Here is a 22,065-nt window from a genome sequence, read left to right as displayed (position 1 = left end):
ACAATTAGGGTTCCTAAGAGGGAGTTTATAGCGTAATACCTAAATAAAAATATTTTGGTTCTGCCAAATGCATTTGTAATTCTGTGGAGGTAATATTTTATGTGCTCATAAGAATATATGTATACTATTTCATTTCCTTCTTTATACCCAGAAGTCTTAACACACATAGTGTTCTGCACCTTTTTCCCTCATGGTGATAAATATTAGAGAGTTTTTCATTTCAGTATTTAAACAGCTTCAACATTTTATATAGCTATATTATATTTCATTTTATAGCAGTATCATTGTTCATTTTACCAATCCCTGATAGACAGTTATTCAGGATATTTCTAATCTTTGCTATTACAAACAACATTGTAACAACTAACCTTATAAACACATCATGTCTCATGTTAGTATACCTGCAGAAATATACATTAAATACATAGATATAATAAATACTATATTAAAGGGAATATGTATTGGTAATTTTCATAAATATTAACAAATTGCTCTCCAAACAGCTGACATTTTAGAGTCCCATCCACAGTATATGAGTGTCTCTGAACTCCCTCAGCTTTTACAACACAGCAATCCCAGTGTTTCAATGTTGAAAGTGCTACATTTCAAGATAGAATACACAAGCCATAAATGAAAAATGTTCTAATAGGTCCTACATTTATTAAGCTAAGAGACTGTAGTGGACAATATACCAAAAGCAGCACTGGGAATTAAGACTTCACCAAAGTGCTATGAAAGAAATGAGGCAAATTATCACAATAACAAGATAAAGAAGTAGTGTGTTTAATGATGGACAGCCAGCTATCCTGTGTGTGAAACCTAAACTCTCTTAATAAAATCCCTCAAGCCCAAATTCTGTTAACACTGGTCCCGAAGGGAAAATTCTTACATGGGGTCACCTAGGCCTTCAACTACTATTTACTAGGATTCAATTTTCTTATCGGGAGTCCTACTAATTATGCTTTATACATTACACTGCTAGGTCACAGTAGACACATTCTAGAAAGACAGGAATACTCTATCCTTCCCTTGATCTTTTCCTTAACAGCACAAATGAAACACAATTAATAGCCAGCATGATAAAAATTTAAATGCAATGGGCAACCAGTGAAAGTGACTTGCAAAGTGAAAGTCAAAGTCGCTCAGTCATGTCTGACTCTTAGCAACCTCATAGACTATATACAGTCCATGGAATTTTCCAGGCCAGAATACTGGAGTGGGTAGCCTTTCCCCTCTCCAGGGGATTTTCCCAACCCAGGGATCGAACCCAGGTCTCCCGCATTGCAGGCAAACTCTTTACCAGCTGAGCTAGTAGTGGTCACCTAAATCCATTTTCTCTTGCTTCATAGTAATGGAGTTTCAGCTGAATGAGTGGCCAGGAATATACAGACTATACTTCTCAGCATTCCTTGCAGCCATGTGACAAAAGTTCCTATGGAATGTGAAATTTTGGGGCCACTTTCTTAAAAGGAAATTCTTTGCCTTCTACTTCTGCTTAATCCTATTTCTCAAACTAGAATGCAAACATGGCAGTGACCCAGATCTAACCTTGCAGACAAGGACAACTTCCTTCTGGACTACAATGCAACAAAATGTAAAACACTTGGGACTGGTAACCTTGTGAAACTAACCACTTTGACAACCTTGACTATCCTATTATTGTCATGTCAAGAAGAAACAAGCTTCTATCTTATTTAAGCCAATGTATATCTTTGTTACAGTAATTTTGTCTCTAAAATAGACATACACAAGCATATGCACACATACAAAGATTAGCCAGTGGAAGTATTAAGAAAAGGTAAAAACTTTTTAAAGTTCAAATAAAAGGAAAAAGATGTGTGTAGGCATAAGGCATAAGACTACAACTAAGAAATAAAGATAAGTACAAAATAATCAACAGAAAGAAAATAAAGAAACCGACCCAAATAGAAGATTAGTATCAGAAAGAGATATTTTCTGTGCTCAGAAAATTTATATAATATTGCAAAGCATTAGAAGGAAAACTGCATTGTACTTCAGATACTTTGTTTTATATTCAAATGATTATTTCTCACAAGCAGAAAAGCTGAGTGATTCAAATATAATTAACAACTGCATTTGGAAACATTTAAATACATTTACATTTACAATGAATTATAAAACAAATATGGTATCTTAGCTTGATTAAAATAAGAATTTAGCAGAAAAAATACTGAAACTCACTCAGTAAACATTGAATATGTGCTAGACATGACACTTGTGCTGGATTTAGGGATACAAAGGTGAATAAAACAGTTCCTATTTGGGAAAATTACTTTCTTATTATCAATTTTTTGAACAATTACTTTTTATAAACACACACAGAGAATTATACACATACACTCAATCTCTTTAATACAAAGATTTTTTAAGAAAAAGTTTTCATTGTGTGTAAAATGAGTTTGAAAACAAAAAAATATTTTGAAATGTAATGAAAATTCACATTATACATACTTCAAAATTATTAATGCCCTTTAATCATTACAGCATTGTTCCTGAAGTAAGATATCAAAATGTGTTAGTCCTTTCTCAATAAATTTGCTCAATAAAGACTGAAAGTACTTTAAAATAACAGCATGTACTAACTTCTTCCCTGTATTCTGCATGAATTTATTCTAATTATTACAGGAAGGAAAATATAGGCAAACACTTTGATACTTCATTTAACTTTTTCACCTGAGAAGTGAATCATAGTAGGACGTCTTAAAGTGTTATCTACTTAAAAATGACAAGTATTTAATCTAATGAAAAATAATTTATAATCTAACTTAACATTCACTTGGAATTTGCCCAAATAAAACATTTTATTTGCTTTAATTCACTTTAATGCATTAAAATCCTGGAGTAACTAGCTGTTAGACAAATTGTGTCAAGTGAAAACATACTTGTGATAATTTTATTCATTTTAAAAACTTGTTTGAAGCCTACAAACTACCCTCCCACTATTATGTGAAGAAGAAATAAGCTTTCTATATTATTTGAGGCATATGCTCTGCTGTATCTGATTCTTTGTGACCCCATGGACTGCAGCCCACCAGGCTCCTCTGTTGGTGAAAATTTCCAGGCAAGAATGCTAGAGAGAGTTGCCATTTCCTACTCCAGAGACTCTTCCTGACCCAGGGATCGAACCTAAGTCTTTTGTGTTTCCTGAGTTGGCAGGCAGATTCTTTACCACTGGTGCCACCTGGGAATCCCCTGGATTGTCTTACATTAAGACAATGTAAATGACCAATGGATGATAATCCTTTCCCTCAAAAAGTTCTAGAAATTACATTAAGTAAATATAAGAAACTAAGGTAAAATGATACATATATATATATATATATATATATATATATACACACACACACACACACACACACACACATACATATGAATCTAAGAACAAAATTTTAAATGATCATTTTAGAGTCTAACATATAAAGTCTTAAACTATGAAATCTTTTATTATATTATTTTAAACTAAAAATTGTTACAGATTGGTTAGAATAAGATACCACAGTCTCATATACATTATTTCTTTAAATAAAAAACACATTTCAAAAACTTGAACATTAGTTTGTGGAATAAACCTACAAAACCTGTAAAGCCTAAATCAAGAAAATAATAAAGCTTAAAACCAGGAAATACATGAGATTTCCTGGAATTCCTTATTTTTTCCCACCAATACATATATCTGCATCCTAATTTCCAAATATGCCTTCTAACCTCTAATGATTACTTTTAAGTTTCTTTCTTACTAGACTTTGCATTCTTCAGTCACTTCTTTTTTCTTTTTAAACAGGCACCTGGGAGAATAAATTTTAAAATCTGACTACAAAAAGAAAAAAACAGGAAGATAATTAATCATTAGTGTATAGCATTAAATTTAGTATTTAGAATTTTCACAAAAAGAACTTCAGATACATCAGGTATTCATTCAATCTAATGGCTTTCTCCCCTTTGAATATGACAGAGATTTCTTAAAATAAGTGTATGTAAACTGTATCAGCTTATCTAATCATCCTCCAGCCTGACTCCCAGGCTTCTTGTCAAACTTGTTTCAAATGTCCTTCTCGTGTAGTTGCTATTTTTCATTATTCGTTTACCCTTTTCTCTCAGTGTTCCAGCATCTTTACTGTTTCCAGCAAACAGAAGGGGTTTTTTTACATAGTAGGACAAAAGCATACAGAGCGGGGATAGTCGAGAACCATAAGCAGTCCTGCTGGTTGGTCCCCACAGGAGACAACGTGCTGTAATGTAGATTCAGCAGACTCTCTGCAGGATCTCACAGAATCTGCAAATCCCTCCCCAGAGAACAAAACTATATTTTCCTGTCTCCTCTGTACAATGGTTTATGTAGCATTCTTCTAAAGGTGATTCACTATATGCAAGTTATCAGAAGCTGAACAATTACTTTTAAACTCTGCACATTCCCAGGGCTAATTAAAGTCCAGAAATATACAGACTGTTCACAAGTAGCTTTCTAATATGACAGAACACTGACAATGAAGCAAATAGGATAAAAGAATTACTATCCTTATAGAGTCTACTAGCACCTCTATGATATCAAGCAATTTAAAAGAAAACAAATAAACCTCAATTTCATAGGGCCCTTCCCTACTCTAATTCTGTCATATGAATTGACTTGTTTTAACTAACTTTGTTGTGTTTTAATACTTTCTCTAAGTGGTCTCGTCACCATTCCTCACTTTTATTTGAAGTGTAGTGAGAGCCGCATGCTTGCACGCTAAGTCGCTTCGGTTGTGTCTGACTCTTTGCGACCCTATGAACCACAGCCCGCCAGGCTCCTCTCCCCACGGGATTCTCCAGGCCAGAACACTGGAGTGGGTTGCCAGGCCCTCCTCCAGGGGATCCTCCACAGTCAAGGATCAAACCCGCATCTCTTACATCTCCTGCACTGGCAGGCGGGTTCTTTACCACTAGCACCACCTGGGAAGCCCTATTACCTCCTAATTCAAAGAAGCATATACAGACACCTCTCCACCAACTGACTTAATTCTCTAAACTATTTCAGACTTGCCAATTCTGAATAAGACCTACCTTTAATTTTCAGAGCACCAGCCATTTTAGAGATTTCTACAATACTGATGATTTTTCCATATCATCTTAGCAATTTTTCATTGGTTTTCATAGTACTTCCATATTCTTTTGTCCCTAAAAATTATTTTTAAGTCTATGGTATTCTCAATATATTTGTTAAATATTTTAAGAACTGTTCCATAATTAAAATAACCCCCAAAATCATACAGACAGGAAATTTTCCTTCTGATTTCAGTAGATATGTGAAAACAAAATGGTTACATATTCTGATTTGACTTCCATTTAGAAAGAGAGTGCTGTCTTTTTGTTGAGTTCTGAAGAATTTTCCACCAGCAGAAACAAAAATCTCTAATAACAATCATTTGTTTATGGGAAAAAGAAACAACATTTAATAAGAAATATTTAAAGAAAAAATATATAAAAACAAAAGTCAGAGTTCCATAGACAAACATATTTTTCTCATGCCTTTCGTATGAAACAATGGTATTAAATGAATAGAATATTAAAAATTAAAGGTATTTCAACAATAAAAATGTGAGAAAGAGTAAACCATGCCTTGTTACACAATGAATTCCTAAAATTGTTTAAGTGGAACACAACCATGGAATACACAATTCATTATGTCCATTTCAAATTATTCTTTTAATGAGAGGTGAAATTCATAGAATATAATACCAGATAAGCTATTTATCCTTTAAAGTAATTTTAACATATAGATATTAGGACAATAATTATCACACACAATTATTGTCTTATAAGCTCTTTATAAGGGAATTGTGGTATAGAAAGTCTAAAACTATCAAAAGGCATCTTGTTAAATAAAAATGTAAACTAGTCTATTATCATATTTTGTGAATATTCCAGAAACAATGCTAACATTTAATTAAAATGTTATTTCACAGGCTTATTTTCAAAATTAATTACCATAAGGTCAGGGAAAGGAATGTTGAAGAAAGTTTTCAAAAGAAATATATATTATTTTGAATAGCAATTTACTTTTGCACAAAGTAGTATTTTTTCCAATATGAATAAAAAGATCTCAAACCAAGGAAAAGTACACATAGCCTTATCAAGGAATCCAAAGACCAAGCGTTTTGTTCAATAATCTTGTCCACAACACTATCCATCTTTTCCTACAAAATGAAAAATTTTATTGAAAAGAATGTAAGTATTAAACTCAGATAGGTTCCATATAAATGAACAGAATGTTTATAACACCGATAAACTGTTGATGTACTTGAGATCAATAAAAAATAAATTACACATAAAAAATCAGTATTTAATTTACGCAGCCATCTGTATTAGTATTGGTGCAAACACTTCATTTTACATATAAATGAGGTAAAATGTTTCATATTAGATAAAACAAATGATGAAAAAAACTACAGTGAATGAGTAGTGTTTCATTTCTTCCATTCTATTTAGCATCTTTATATACATTCTCTGAAGTATATTTACGACCCTCAAGTTGACCTCCTGTTACGGTTCACTTCATGGTAACTTTTAACAAAAGGAGTCACAAGTACTTTACCTTTAACAGTCATAATACATCTATCACAACTAAGCTGAAGCTGCCATGCCAGTCACAGAGAACAAGGATTTCAAAGAATAGAGAAAGGAAAATTCCCTAGCACCAGGATGGGAGAAGAAAAGGAAAATCTACTTTTAAAATTCAGAAGCTTTCCAATAAGCTTACTCAATTGAAGAGAAAAGCCTCAACAAAACAAACCTGCATTAACTTAAAGACTGAATACTTAGGCAAACAACTTGAATGTCTAAGAGAAATAGAAATGTACAGAGAAATAGATAGGTTTATTACAGCCAAGTCAGATGATGCACCATGCCATCATCAATAATTACATTTATAAAGTTTAAAATAATTTTTTTAAAAATACCCTATGGTATGTTGAAAAGACAGAAGCTTAAAATATAAGTTATGATCTTAAAAATATAAGGAAAAAATAAAATAGAAAAAAATCAGAAGTAAAAAAATGCTGAGATTTTAACAGGGCATCTCTGGGTAGTAATTTTTTTTCTTTTTGCTTATATATTTCTAGGCTTTCTAAATATTCTGCAATGACTGTAATATTTTGATCACTAGAGAAATTTTATAAAAATAAAATGTTTTTCAAAGAAAATATTCTCTGAAAGTCAATTTAAAACAAATGTAACAAATCAGAATAATACTCTATTTTTAAATAGTTGTACTGTTAACACTACACTTGAAGAATATGGGTTTAAAACTCTAAAGTTAAAAGTGGAATGTCAACGGAGCAGGGCAGGGATGAGGAGTAGGGATGTGTGCCCCTAATCCTCAAGTTATTCTAGGCTCACCTGTACTCTGCTCTCAGAAAATAACACAATAAGTAAACAAGTCTTACATATGTGTATGTCACTTGGCTCTTTTTATCCAAACTTCTTCAAATAGGAATAAATGTTAAATGTTTCCATTTTTCCCACACTGCTTTTATACATGAACAAAAAAGCCAACCAAACACAAACTGATCTTCGAATTATTTCTCTTCCTGATCCAGAAGGAAAACACATTTAGGGCTTAGATTATATGGAGAAAAAAAATCAAAACTAGTCTTTTGTATGCTTTATTCTGTATGTTTGATTCCAGATGCTCTGACTCAATGCACTCTAGCATATCCTCTTATTATGGATAATTATTTATGGATGCTATCGGTGGAGGGGAAAAGGAATATTATTTGGGGTTTGTTTTTTTTTTTTTCATTTTGCTTTAGCAGCATGAGTTTATGTTCCTATAAAGTCAGATCACCTGGAAAGCAGTTTTCTTTTTTTTTTTTTTAGTCCTAGTAATGCTGCCAGTATCCCACTAACATGTTAAGGCAACTTTCCAAAAAATTAAATAATTTTTTCACATCACTTCATAATTACAGAGCACATATGATATAAGATGCAGGTGGTGTTGGAAACATGAACAAAAGGCAAGACTGCGGTCATCAGGAGCTCCACTGCCGCTTTGTAAAGCTTCAGTCAAACCCCATTTCAAAGGCTGTATCCAAGTGAAGAAACAGTCTTTGAAGCTTAGAGTGGTATACTTCACTTGAGGAACCTAAAGCACTTTAACAATCAGCATTTTAAGTTCCCATTTTGAGGGTAAAACACTCAGTGGTTCCATAACTGGGGTGAGAGTACCAAATGAATCCAGTGCAGACACAAAGAATTCCAAATAAGCATCCTTCTAAGTCACTGTCCACTGCACGTTTTCCCCATGTAAACCTTATTCAATTCTGACCCTGAGAAAGCCAACTAAAGAAACAATCTTCATTTTCCCAACTTCCCCAGTATCCTCAAATCTGCCATCTCCTCCACTTTAAAACACACCTGTCCTTATCACCTCTCTCATCCCAGGCTTCTAGTCCCAAATATCCAGTGGTTCTAGTACAAGAGGCCTCATCTGGGCATATTCTCCTTATACAGCACTATAGATTCTGGAAGAGCATCTCCTACACTTTTCAGGCTTCACTTACCCATAAAGCTAAAAAACAAAGCAAAACAAAAATATATATATATGAAGGATTGATATAGGGTTATCAATTTTTTATCAATAACCTTATTAAAAAGAGTAGGACAGATATGACTACATCATAAACGAGAGTGGAAAAACTCACTGCATCATTAACCCTTATTTTCTCATTTTGGGAATGAGAGGCCAGTAAAAATTTGCTAAAAACCAGGGGAAACTATTCTTCTGGACCATCCCTCATTCCAACCCTTCTCCCCTCACTCTCTTACCCGTTCCCTCAGGTTTTCCTCCGCCCTGAAAAAATAGTCACCTGATATTCTATCTTCACAGCTACCTAAAAGATCAGAGAGGCTTGAAGAAACTACTAAGTAAATTAGGAAGCAATCCTGAGTCTTTTAGTAGCTCCATTACTTAAAAAAAATAAACAATAAAAGTGCACTGAAAATGCAAATACACATTTTAATAAAAAAATAATAGGAAGGCCACTTCTTACTACAAGGGGTGTTTCTGTGTGTGTTGTGTGTGTTTTAAACTCCAATATATGAATTTGGATAGTGGGAAAGACCTGGATTGTAAGCCAGAACATGAATTTCTAGTCCCAGGTTGATCTTATCTGAGACAGACCAATGTGAATCTGAGCAAGTCATTTACTATTTCTTTATAAATAAAAAGGGCTAAACTAGATTATCTCTTAAACTAACTACATCTCTAAGAATAAGAATAATCTCTAGAGAACACAACTAAATAAATATGAAACAGTGTTAATTTTTGTATTCCAACAATTGTGCTTATTTATTACTCCTACTTTAATCAGTCAAATATTTCCTAAAAGGATAAGATATGGCTTTTAACGAAGGACACATAGACTGTTATAACAAAAAGCTGATATTCTAAAAAACTAACTTTTTTTCAAGTTTACCAACCTCATTTGTCACACTCAACATGTTCAATATCAGAACAAGGAACAAACAGTGAGCTGAAATAGAGTAGCAAAATAAACTTTTGAAAAAGCAAACCCTAAATGTATGTAATAAGCTACTGCTATCTAATATGAGCATCAAACCATCATCTCTCTTGTCTATGTAATAAAATATAAATCAGAGTCTCAGATAAAAACTTAGTTTTGTGAATTAAAAAAAAAACACCCAAGATAAAATAATATCTTACCATGTAATGACTGTTTTATTTTCTCATTCTGCCAAGCACATAAAACCTCTGTAAAAGGCATATCAGGATTTTCTTTTTTTTCTCAGCAAAGAATAGTTTTCAGTGTCTACTGAATTTAACTAAACTAAACTGAATTCTACCCAAATGGCCTACAGTTATCTGTTATCCCTATAAAAAACCCTGATTCCCTATATCTGTCTACCATCTGTTTCAGACCACATATTCACATTTACTTGGGGGAAATACATGGCCAACCTGATGTAATTGTTCTATTTTTCTACTTTTCCCCATGCCATCCCTACCATGCAGTGTAACTTGTTGCCATTAAGTGTCTGCAAAGTTGAGAATGGGCCCAGCAGATGGCATTCCTGGGATCTACATGTGACCCATTTATAAAGTTCAGCTCCAATTCGGTTTTAACCCTCCTCATTCCTATTTAGGTCTACCTGCTTAATGCAACTCTTCAACATCTTTTTTTATTCTTAAGCTTCTTGTTTCTTTACTTACAAAGTTTCCCTATCTACTTACATCAAGTATCTTTGGGGACTATCTCAAAACAGACTTCCTTTGTATGACCCTAGGAGTCATCATCCTTCTCATTTCTGTCCTACTCACCAACCCACCCAACCACATCCTCCCAAACACACACATACATAATGTGTGTGCTATCCTCCTTTGCCATCTCAAAAAGGGGCAAAACCTGGCCCTTCATGGCTACTCCCAGACAGTTTCAGGGCTTCCCTTGTGGCTCAGCTGGTAAAGAATCCGCCTGCAATGTGGAAGACCTAGGTTCAATCCCTGGATTGGGAAGAGCCCCTGGAGAAGGGAAAGGCTACCCACTCCAGTATGCTGGCCTGGAGAATTCCACGGACCGTATAGTCCATGGGGTCACAAAGAGTGGGACACAACTGAGAGACTTTCACTTTCATTTTCCAGGTCAAGAAATCCTCACTTATTAACAGTCTATTTTCTTCTCAGTGTATCAGCTTTACTTAAGCAGTAAAAGGCAGTGAAAGTGATGAGATGAAGCTCTATCTTCAACCCCTAAACACACATGACTAGGCAACCTCTATGTGTCTAGCAAGGCCCAGGATAGAGGATACTTACCAGTTTATCATCTATTTGGAGAAGAACATCTTCACATGGGCAATGGGGCTGAAACTTGAGAGTAGCTTTGATTTGAGCTGCTATGATATAGCACATTATAGGGTACTTAGCTTTTGTCATGAATATAAATTCATTTAATGAGTTTAATAAGCACACTCTGAAAGTGAAAGTGTATTCACTCAGTCATGTCAGACTCTTTGCAACCCCATGGACTGTAGACCACCAGGCTTCTCTATCCATGGAATTCTCCAGGCAAGAATACTGGAATGGGTAGCCATTCCCTTCTTCAGAGGATCTTTCTGACTCGGGAATCAATCCCAGCCAAAATCACATTGCAGGCCAATTCTTTACCATCTGAACCAAAAGCAGACAGCACACTCTGGGCACTATAATGATAGATAAGTAAGGAGGTAAATAATAAAAAGACACTGTTTTTGTCCATGTGGCAAGCAAAGCATGATGGGGGTGGTAGATGAAGTTATACTGAAATTGGTGTCAATACTCAATATTCATAGCAGCATTATTTACAACAGCCAGGACATGGGCGCAATCTAGATGTCCATGGACAGATGAATGGATAAAGAAGTTGTGGTACATATATACAATGGAATATTACTCAACCATAAAAAAGAACAAATTTAAGTCAGTTCTAGTGAGGTAGATGAGCCTAAAGCCTATTATACATAGTGAAGGAAAGCAGAAAAATGAAAATCATGTGTTAATGTATATATACGGAATCTAGAAAAGGGTACTGATGAACCTATTTGGAGGGCAGGAATAGAGATGCAGACATAGAGAACAGACTTGTAGACAGTGGGGAAGAAGAGGATGGTACAAATGGAGAGAGCAGAATGAAACATATGCATTACCATATGTAAAATAGACAGCCAGAGGGAATTCGTTGTATGATACAGGGAGCTCAATGTGGTGCTCTGTGACAACCTAAAGGGTGGGATGGGGTGAGAGATGGGACGGAGGTGACATATGTGTAACTATGGCTTATTCATGCTGATGGATCACAGAAACCAGCACAGCACTGTAAAGCAATTATCCTCCAAAGAAAAATAAATAATTTTTTTAAAAATACTTAAGAAAAGGAAATGGTGCTAATAAAGGCAGCCATATACACAAGAAATACAGGACCACAGTAGAGGGAGAATGACTGGCTCTGGAGGAAACAGGTGTGGATATTTACAAAAAGAGATAATGCTAGATATGTGAACACCTGTCATTTAGAGAAAGGAGAAAGGTATTCCAGGGAGAGTGTCCACATGTGTGCAAAGAGGAGAGCACAGAAGGATTACTTATATCACAAAGTATGTTTAGGATAACGGACAGGCCATGAGGATGGAGTCTTTAATGGAGGGCAGATTATACCAGGCTTTGTTCACTAGGATAAGAAGTTTAGCTTCATCCCAAAGGCAGCTGCAATCAAGACTGCTGGGAGAAATATCAATAACCTCAGATATGTAGATGACATCACCCTCACTGCAGAAAGTGAAGAGGAACTAAACAACCTCTTGATGAAGTGAAAAAGCTGGCTTAAAACTCAACATTCAAAAAACTAAGATAATGGCATCCAGTCCCATCACTTCATGGCAAATAGACAGGGAAACAACGGAAACAGTGACAGCCTTTATTTTCCTGGGCTCCAAAATCACTGCAGATGGTGAGTGCAGCCATGAAATTGAAAGACACTTGCTCCTTGGAAGAAAAGTCATGAGCAACCTAGACAGCATATTAAAAAGCAGAGACATTACTTTGTCAACAAAGGTCCATCTAGTCAAAGCTATGGTTTTTCCAGTAGTCATGTATGGATGTGAGAGTTGGACTAGAAAGAAAGCTGAGTGCTGAAAAATTGGTGCTTTTGAACTGTGGTGCTGGAGAAGACTCTTAAGCATCCCCCTTGGACTGCAAGGAGATCCAACAAGTCCATCCTAAAGGAAATCAGTCCCGAATATTCACTGAAGGACTGATGCTGAAGCTGAAACTCCAATACTTTGGCCATCTGATGCAAAGAACTGACTCATCTGAAAAGACCCTGATGCTGGGAAAGACTGAAGGCAGGAGGAGAAGAGGACGACAGAGGATGAGATGGTTGGATGGCATCACCAACTCAATGGACACGAGTTTGAGTAAGCTCCGGGAGTTGGTGATGGACAGGGAAGCCTGGCATGCTACAGTCCATGGGGTCGCAGAGTAGGACATGACTGAGTGACTGAACAGAACTGACTGATAAGAGGGATCTTTGCAGTGATAATTAGTTCTATATCTTGAACCTACATATGAGACAAAATGACAGAACTATATACCCAAGTTGTACCAATGTCCATTTTCTGGTTTTCACCAGGAAACCAAGCAAGGGTCTCTAACGGGGGTTAATTAGGTGATTGGGTTATCTTTAGGAAAATTCTTAGAAGAGGGATAACTCTTTGTGACCCACGGACTGCAGCACACCAGGTCTTGGAAGGCCGCGCAGTCCACTGAGTCACAAAGAGTCGTACACGACTGGGCGACCGAACTGAACTGAACTGGAGCCTTCCAACATAGCTCAGAATACCCCAGCTGGAGAATCATCATCTTATTTTATAGCTCCAAGGTGGTGATTTACAGATCATTTATTCTGGCCTATTCTGAGGTAGACAGGAGACCCTTGGTGATTAGGTTATCTTCAGGAAAATTCTTAGAAGAGAGATAACTGCTAACCTTCTATGATTTCAGGTGTGAGTTACTAGAAAAAGGCTTATCCTAGGAACCATGTACCTCCTGTAGACAGAGCCTCCCTGGGAAATATCACTCACATACTACCTCATCTCAACAAGAAGCAGTAAAGACTTGAGGCATTTTCACAAACATACACACATAAGAATAGGCTTCCTGCATAATTAGCAGCTGTTTTGCTTGAAAATACCTGGTTTTCAAAGTTTTCTGGGAATTTAGCAAGATTAAATTTAGGAAAAGGGTCAAAGACTACAAGTCATTCCCAATCAGATACACATCACTGAAGGTCAGATGAAGGATGCTATTATCACATAAATGTAATTTAAAAATCAAGCTGACTTCTATAACCAGCAATTAAAAAAAAAAAAGTGGTACAGTGCACCACCAACCAGAAGGAGTTTACTTTGGTTTGAGCATTCTCTGAGAGTTCTGAAGCCTAGCAGGGAACATGTTTTCAGGTTTGGTTCGGAAAAGCTGAATGGCCCCCTCTGGAAGCTGACTACGCTGTGAGTGCTTCTTAGAACTAGGAGATGCCCCCAAGATGTCAAATCACTGAGTAGTCTGTTAAGCTGAAAATAAACAAAAATTTTACATCATTACTATTTACAGAGAGAGTACGATTTGTTTAAAAGTGTTTCTGCTTTGTGTTTCATTTTTTCTTCAGTAAGTGTAAAAAGATAAGGAGACCCGAAATATATTTAGGAATATATTGAGATCATTTTATCACCAATGATAACTGGACTCAATACACAGAAGTAAGAGGGCACAGACTATGCAGAGTTATAAATTTACCAACAGATAAGGCTAGACCAATATAATAAAGCCCTGAAACTGAAGATGTTCAAGAATAATTTTCTATGTGAAGGCTGTAAATAAGCAAAAACCCATTTGCAATATAGAAAGCATTCATATATGATGTATAAAATGGAAAAGTTAAAGAGTATAGAATTTTCATTATCTGTTTTTTAAAGGATTCATAACTTTTTCTAAAGTTTTTCATGACTGAACATATAAAACATAAAATATCTGTAATAAACTCCTAGCCAAACTTTGGTAATTAATACTGAGAGCAAATTACCATTATGAGTAAAACCCAACGTTCAAAAAATTGAAACCACATTTATAAGCAAGTAGTTGGGGAAAATTATGCTGAGCTGAAAATACAAGGTTTCTGTGAAAGATAAATCATCTTTCTTATCTGAACTACTCAGATCAAAATGTCAAAACAATTAAATTACAATTTTGTCTAAAATCAATATCCCATGCAACAATGCAACACAGACAACCCTGATATCAAGCATACTATTTACTTTTAACGGGCAAACAAATTGAGCAATGAATCAAATGTTGCTAAAGAAAACATGAGGCACACTGCCAGATCAGAGAGGTCAAGGAATTCATCAAGATTCACTTTCTATACAACTGTATGTTTTTGGCTAAGGGAGAAAAAAGTCATCCATTCTCGTATACAAATATGAAAATATACTAACATAGGGCAGATAATTTAACTGGTTCCACGTCAAATGTGGGGCTTCACAGTGGTGAAGAATGGTACAGCGGTAAAGAATCTACCTGCCAATGCAGGAGACACAGATTTGGATTCGATCCCTGGGTAGTGAAGATGTCCTGGAGTAGGAAATGTCAACCCACTCGAGTATTCTTGTCTGGAAAATTCCATGGACAGCAGAGCCTGGTGGGCTATATAGTTCATGGGGTCACAGAGTTGAACATGACTGAACATCTGAGCATGGCTGCATGCACATCAAATGTGACTAGAAATCACACAGAAAATGAATCACATTGATTTTACAGTTTTACGTGGCTGCTTCTATTTTTGTGTATACATATCTGTGTATATGTGTTTGCACAGGTGGAGAGAAAAAAAAAGGAGAGCTTAAATTTTTATCTTTATAGAGCCTAGTTCTTCCACGTTGCTATCATATCTCTTTGAATATGCAATATAAAAGTTACACCATTATATTTTTGTGCTGTAGGAAGCCCTCAAATGATCTTAGACTACCTGCTCATTTTTCAGTTAAAACAAATCAAAGGCCAGGGAAGACAAGGACATAAAATCAAGCTGGGAACAGAACTGGGTCTAGAACTCTGGGCCCCTGACTCCTATTCTTTTGTGCCAATCAAGTCATATACTAAAAGCATGGACTCCTGAAAACTGGTAAATATTGTCAGAAGAAACAATTACAGGCTCTTGTTGGTATATCATTTTATATTTACTTGCTTTTTAAGAAAAGTGTTCTGCTTTCAGAAATCTCCTAAGGCTTCATGAGAAAATGATGATGTACGAGAATTTTCTAACCAGGCATATTTGAATTTCACACACCATTCATCCCTAATGTCCATTCAGGATTAGTCAGTGTCTTAAAGCCTTTACATCTATAATCGTAATACAGAATTTTACCTAAGTGCAAATCACTGATTTATTTTCATTCTCTAATGGGCTAAAATTTTTCACATATATTTTTCTATGTGTCTAAAAGAAATGCAACATTATAATTAAGGATATGGATGCTGTAACAGGACTGCTTGGCTCCACTATAAACCACTATGTAACCTTGGGCAAGTGAACCTACCCACCTGAGGCCTTAGTTTCATTTGTAGAAATGACACAACCCACCTCATAGGGTTTTGGTGATGATTAAATGAGTAAATACAAACCAAACAACAGTGCTGGCTCTTAGTAAATGCTAAAAAAAAAAAAAAAAAAGTAATAGCTATTATTACTAATTTTTACTCAGCTAGTAGAGTAACATACTGGAGCTAAAGTAGTATCAGAGATCATGTAGAACAGGAATCAGCAAGCATTTTCTAAAGGCCCACAAAGTAAATATTTTAGGCTTCTTTAGTCATACCATCTCTGCCTCAACCACAAAACTCTATAACCTATGACAAATGCAGGCACAGACAAAAAAAAGGATGAATATAGTTGTGTTCCAATAAGACTTTACTATTCACGAAAACAGGGAGGAGGCTGGATTTGACTCAAGGGCCAGTGTTTGCAGCCTCCTGATGCAGAATAACAGCCACACTCTACTGAGAAAGTGAAAAGCAGACAGGTCAACTGAGCAACAGAAAATCAGTTTAGCAAGCCACTGGCAGGTATAGAACTAGAAGCAAGAACTCTACAGTTTACTCAGTTCAGTGTTTTTTCTACCTATCCCCATAAGAGAACCTCCGGGAAATCACTCTATCCCAGTCTACAAACAGAAGCGTACTCTCACACAACATACAAGATTGGCAGAAAATGGACAGATTTTGAAAACTGATGAGTACACCGGAGTTCATTATTCTATTCTAATTTTGAGTGTCCAATAATTTCCACAGTGAATTTTTTAAAAACTCAATGCACTCAGTTCTCTTCATATGGCATTTATCACTTCTCTCCAAATATTTGTATACATTCTTTTCTTCCTAACTGGAAATTTTAATTTGAAGGCAGGGATCATGTCATTTGCATCTTGGTATCACTATCTTTTGCCAAGACCTCACACAATACCCTATTTTATAATTATGCTTTAATAAATAAATAATCCCTAAATAACTGAAGGAAAGCCATCTCAAACAAGGTTCTATTTCTAACTGCAAAATTCTCTCCATCTTGTCCAATCACTCATCCATGAGCAATGCTATCAAAATGCTCTTTCCTTACATTCAATATGTTGCCAATCCAGTCATTTTCAAAACTCAACTGAAATCTATTCCTAGCAAACATCTCTTTGTAGGTCTAATACCACCTCTCCATAAGGTGATTAATCCCCAGCAACAACACTGTTCTCTATTAGATCACACTCTGTACTTAAAAAGTAAACTATCTGTTTAATATGATAGTAATATTCTTAGAACATTACTGCAGTTAGCCAGCAGCACTGGAGGTTAAGATTCAGTATTTTTACTCTCATCATAGTCTTCCTCAGATTTCATGATATAATCTTGCTTATTTCCTCCTTCACCTCTACTATTTTATAACCTCAACTTCCTTTCCAAGGCTTCTCCCAAGCAGAACTTAAGGTAGAAATTCTCCCTTTTCTTTCTTCAACAAAACACAACAAAGGTCTTTGCTTTGAGAAATTCTTAGAATCTCAAAGTATTTTCTCATTAAAAACTTGGTCATTTCCCTGACCAAATGCAGAAAAACAGATAATGTTTCCTACAAATTTCTTATGCACTGTCTGCCACTAGTCACAATGAGAAGGAATCCAACAAAAAAATCTACCCCCACCCCACCACACACACACACACACACACACACACACTCTGCATGTGTACACACAGTTTTCCTTCTCTCTTTGTGTGCGTGCTCAGTGGTGTCCAACTCTCTGCAACCCCATGGACTGAACCCCACCAGGTTCTTCTGTCCATGGAATTTTCCAGGCAAGAATACTGGAGCAGGATGCCATTTCCTACTCCAGGGGATCTTCCTGACCCAGAGATCAAACTCATGTCTCTTGCGCCTCCTGCACTGGCAGGCCGATTCTTTACTACTGTGCCGCCTGGAAGTCCCTTCCTTCTCTCTTATCACTATAGGTAAATAGCCCATAATCCTAGAAACAGATAACCTCTCCTGTTCCAGCCTCTCAAACATACTCAAGAATACTGCTCCCCTCTCTCTCTCCTGCATCAACAACTTTCCATCTTTATGGGCTACTTCTCCTAAGCATAACAATATATTAATACTATTGTTCTGTACATCTTTAAAACTCTTTATATCACATAACCCTCCAACCAATGATCCATTTCTCTCCCTTCCTTTTCAGTAAAAATCTTCAAGGGATATATACCATCACTCTCTTTAACTTCTCTTCCACTCCTTTGTCAAACATTCTAAACAAGCCTCACCACCTATCACTCCATGGAAACTGGTATCATCAAGGTCATCAATGATTTCCTTTGCTAAATCAATTCTCAATCCTCATCTTTGACAATCCCCCTACTTCTTCAAACACTTCCTTGATTTGTCTTCCAAATACTCTCCATCATCTGATACTCTCTTCCCCTTACCTAGCATGGAGCTCTTTTTCAGACTCTTCTGCTGGTAGCTCCTCATCTCCCAATGTTGGAGGCCCCCAAGACTCAGTCCCTGATCCTTTCCAGTTTTCTAATCTCATATATTTTTGATGAATTTACTCTATCTCTTTGCTTTTAAAATCAGTTGCATAATGAACAATCCTAAATTGTTGGGTTTAGGATTTAGGATTGGATGTAGGATGCTGAAGAATCCTAAATGCATATTTTTAGCCTGTTCTTATGGCTTCCCTGGTGCTTCAGACAGTAAGAAATCTGCCCACAAGGTGGGAAACCCAAGTTCAATCCCTGGGTTGGGAAGACATCTTGGAGAAGGGAATGGCTACCCACTCCAGTATTCTTCAGACTGCATGCTTGACATCCCCACTTGGATATTTAAAATGCATCTAACCCTTAACAAGTCCAATTCCAAATTATTCATCTTCACCATATGTCTTTTTCCTGCTATCTTCCCCATCTCAGTAGAAGGAAGTTCTACATTTTTGGCAACTTGGATGATTAAGTTCTCCCTAATTTCTTTTGCTGGCACACTCCATATCTAACCTCTCAGCAAATCCTGTGTAATATACTATCAAAGTACATCTAGAATATGAACTTTTCACCATCACTTTTCATACCACCCTAGTCTAAGCCACCATCTCCATCACATGGATTATCATAATTGCCCAACTGGTATCCTGACTTCTGCCCTGCTTTCCTTTAATCTGTTCTCAACACAATAGCAAGAGTAATGGAATTAAACAGTTCTCTTAGTAGTGATCAAAACACTCCAAAGACTTTCCATATCCCTTCAAGGAAAAGACAAAGTCATTATAATAGCTAATTAGTACTACCTAACCTCAAACCCCTTTAAGACCACATATCCTACTGGCCTCCCTTCTCTATGCCACTCCACTTTGCTGGCTTCTTTGCTGAGACCCGAACACACCAAAATGCTGGACCTCTGCATTTTTTACTCTCTATGCCTGAAAAACTCGTGCCCCAAATATCACATGGCTCACTCCCTCATCTGCTTCAAGTTCTACTGTAATGTCACTTACTCCAGGGGCTTTCCCTTAGGCTATTTTTTAATGCTATTTTAAACTGCTAAACACACGCGCACACACCTTCCCTTGCCTTAGGTTTTCCAAAGCACTTGGTACAGGTATACCTCATTTTACTGTCCTTCCCTTATTGCACTTCCCAGGGAGTGCATTTTTTAAAAATTGAAGGTTTGAAGCACCCTGAATTATCAGATGATGTCTAGCATTTTTTTAGCAATAGGGCATTTTTTAATTAAAGTACATACTTTTTCAAAGATATAAGGCTACTGCCACACTTACTAGACTACTGTATAGTATTACATAACTTTTATATGCACTGGAAAACAAAAAAAATTCCGTGATTTCCTTCATGTAATATTCTCTTCATTGTGATGGTCTGGAATTAAACCTGCAGTATCTCCAAGGAACTCCTATACATTATCATATTTTTCTATGTATTATACATAATGTGTCCCTCCACAAGAATGTAGATTCCAAGAAAACCGTACTTTATTCCAGTGCCAAAAACAATGCTGGGCATATAACAAACATTTGTTTATTAACTGAATAAACAAATATTGTGCTTTCTATGTGAATCTGATGCTGCTTTTTGTAAGCTATAATTTCATCATTTCACTCTTGTTGGTCCTATAGTAGTCTATAAAACTCTTTGTATGGTACCAGGAGTTCTTTAGATCACCCTTGTGAAGAGGAATTACTTCTACATTCCCCAGAAGTCCTGAGATCAGAAGTTACTGCCAATTGCAAAGAAGAAAAATCTGAGTAGTTTGAGGTGAAAATATTGTTGAAAGATCCCGTCTTTCTATTAAAAATTCTTAGAGGGAAAAATAAAATGGGGGAAAGCCAACTCAAACATCAAAGCCTAGTTTAAACCCCAACCCTTTCATTAATCCCTTCCTTCCCCATTCACTTTGTCACTAACCTATAGTAGTGCTCACCGTGGTCTCTTCTCCTGGATATGTAATCTCTGGGGGACAGGAACTGGATCTTTCTCTCCTAACCTGTCACCAGCTATCCATGATTGACCCTCAAAGAACTGTTACTGGGTTGAACTGACTGGAGTGAATACCACAGGAACTCCTGACGTAACTGCTTCTTTGTCAAGGTGTAGCCCACCAAAAGAGGCAACACCATCATCTAGATTACTAAGGGTCAGTTTCAAACAAACTCATCTCCTCTGTTCTGCATGGCCAACTGAGGCAATAGGACACAGCCCAATTACTTAAATCACACGTCCAAGTCCAGCCAGGATCCAATACTCTGCTCCTCAAATGCACAAGCCATGGGAAGCAAAGCCTTGCTAAGAACAATGGAAAAGAAAAGGATATTGCATGTGTACTTGTTACTCTAACAGTGCGGGGCAAAAGAAGACACCACAGGATGAGCTACCCAATAAAGAAGAAAATAATAATAGTAGTAGTAAGTATGCAAAAAAAGAAGAGACAGAAGGACTACAGGACGAAGAGGAGAGAAGAATGAGACCATAGGGGTACTGTGGTGTAAGAACCAGACACTAGGGTAGAAACCTGCTCAAGCATCAACATTCTCTCAACTTCCTCCAGCAAGCCCTGGTGCGCGTCCTCCGGGGCGGCATTCAACGGCACCCCTCCGGCGAGCCTTCCCCGAGGCAGGCTGCGCAGCGCCGCCGTCTCTACCTGCGTCCCGCTAGGATGCCCCGGGGGCCGGGCGTGCGTGCGTGTGTGAACGTGTCAGACCCGGGTGCTCCGGCGCTGCGGGGCTCCGGGAGGTGGGCGGGGGCCTCGAGGCGGGGCCCGGGGCTGCTCCGAGGCGTGTGCCCGAGGCCGGCCAAAGCCAGGTGCCCCGCCGGGCGCCCCTCCAAGTCGCTCTCACCCAGCCACCCCCAGAGCGCCCCTCTGGCCCGGGAGTTGAGCCCGATCGGCGCGCCGGGACCCGCGCAGGAGTGCGGCCCGCGCCTCAGCTGCGCAGGTCCCGGCGGGAGGGGAGCGGGGGAAAGGTCCGGACGGCTGGGCCGAGGCCGCGCCGCCTCAGAGCGCCGAGCTGCTTGGGGCAAAACTTTGGAAACAGAAGGACTCGGATTACCTGAGCGGCGCGGGCGCGGACTCGTCTGCGGTACGGCTGCCGGGCGCGGGCCGGGTTTTCAGCAGCCGTAAAGCGGGAGGAGCGCTCGAGCCCTCGCCCCCGAGCGGTGGCCCCGGCGCGTCCGCCGCGAGCGTCAGCCGCTTGGCAAGCAGCGAGCTGGGCTGAGTCATAATAAAAGACACGTTTGCCGAACAAAGTGGGAAGGGGGCCTCGAGTAGCGGTGTTAAATGGCGACAGGCTCAAGAAGAGAAAGCTTTTTTTGTTTGTTTCTTTTTAATGGGCAGAACTGGAAAACTTGTCCCATGGTGGGAAAGAGATGAGATTCTGTTATATGTTGCACATCCTTTACAAATATGTTTCTAATAAGGCTTT

At 37.5% G+C, this 22,065-nt stretch overlaps 1 protein-coding gene across 4 annotated transcripts in view; it reads right to left on the bottom strand.

Annotated features, from left to right (window-relative positions):
• NAALADL2 (N-acetylated alpha-linked acidic dipeptidase like 2) overlaps positions 1 to 21,748 on the bottom strand; it is a 1,498,179-nt gene extending 1,476,431 nt beyond the window's left edge. For 2 of the 4 annotated variants that reach the window (XM_061168363.1, XM_061168364.1), the window contains exon 1: positions 21,694 to 21,725. The gene's annotated coding sequence lies outside the window, so the exon portion shown is untranslated. Of the gene's footprint in view, positions 1 to 21,693 lie in introns of all 4 variants that reach the window. The other 2 variants (XM_061168361.1, XM_061168362.1) reach the window with 2 other exon arrangements.
• Positions 21,749 to 22,065: the final 317 nt, after the last annotated feature.

The sequence above is a fragment of the Dama dama genome, chromosome 19 (assembly GCF_033118175.1).
Source record: "Dama dama isolate Ldn47 chromosome 19, ASM3311817v1, whole genome shotgun sequence".
NCBI lineage: Eukaryota > Metazoa > Chordata > Mammalia > Artiodactyla > Cervidae > Dama > Dama dama.
Note: the sequence above shows the minus strand (reverse complement) of the source record. Positions and strands in the feature narration are given on the sequence as shown.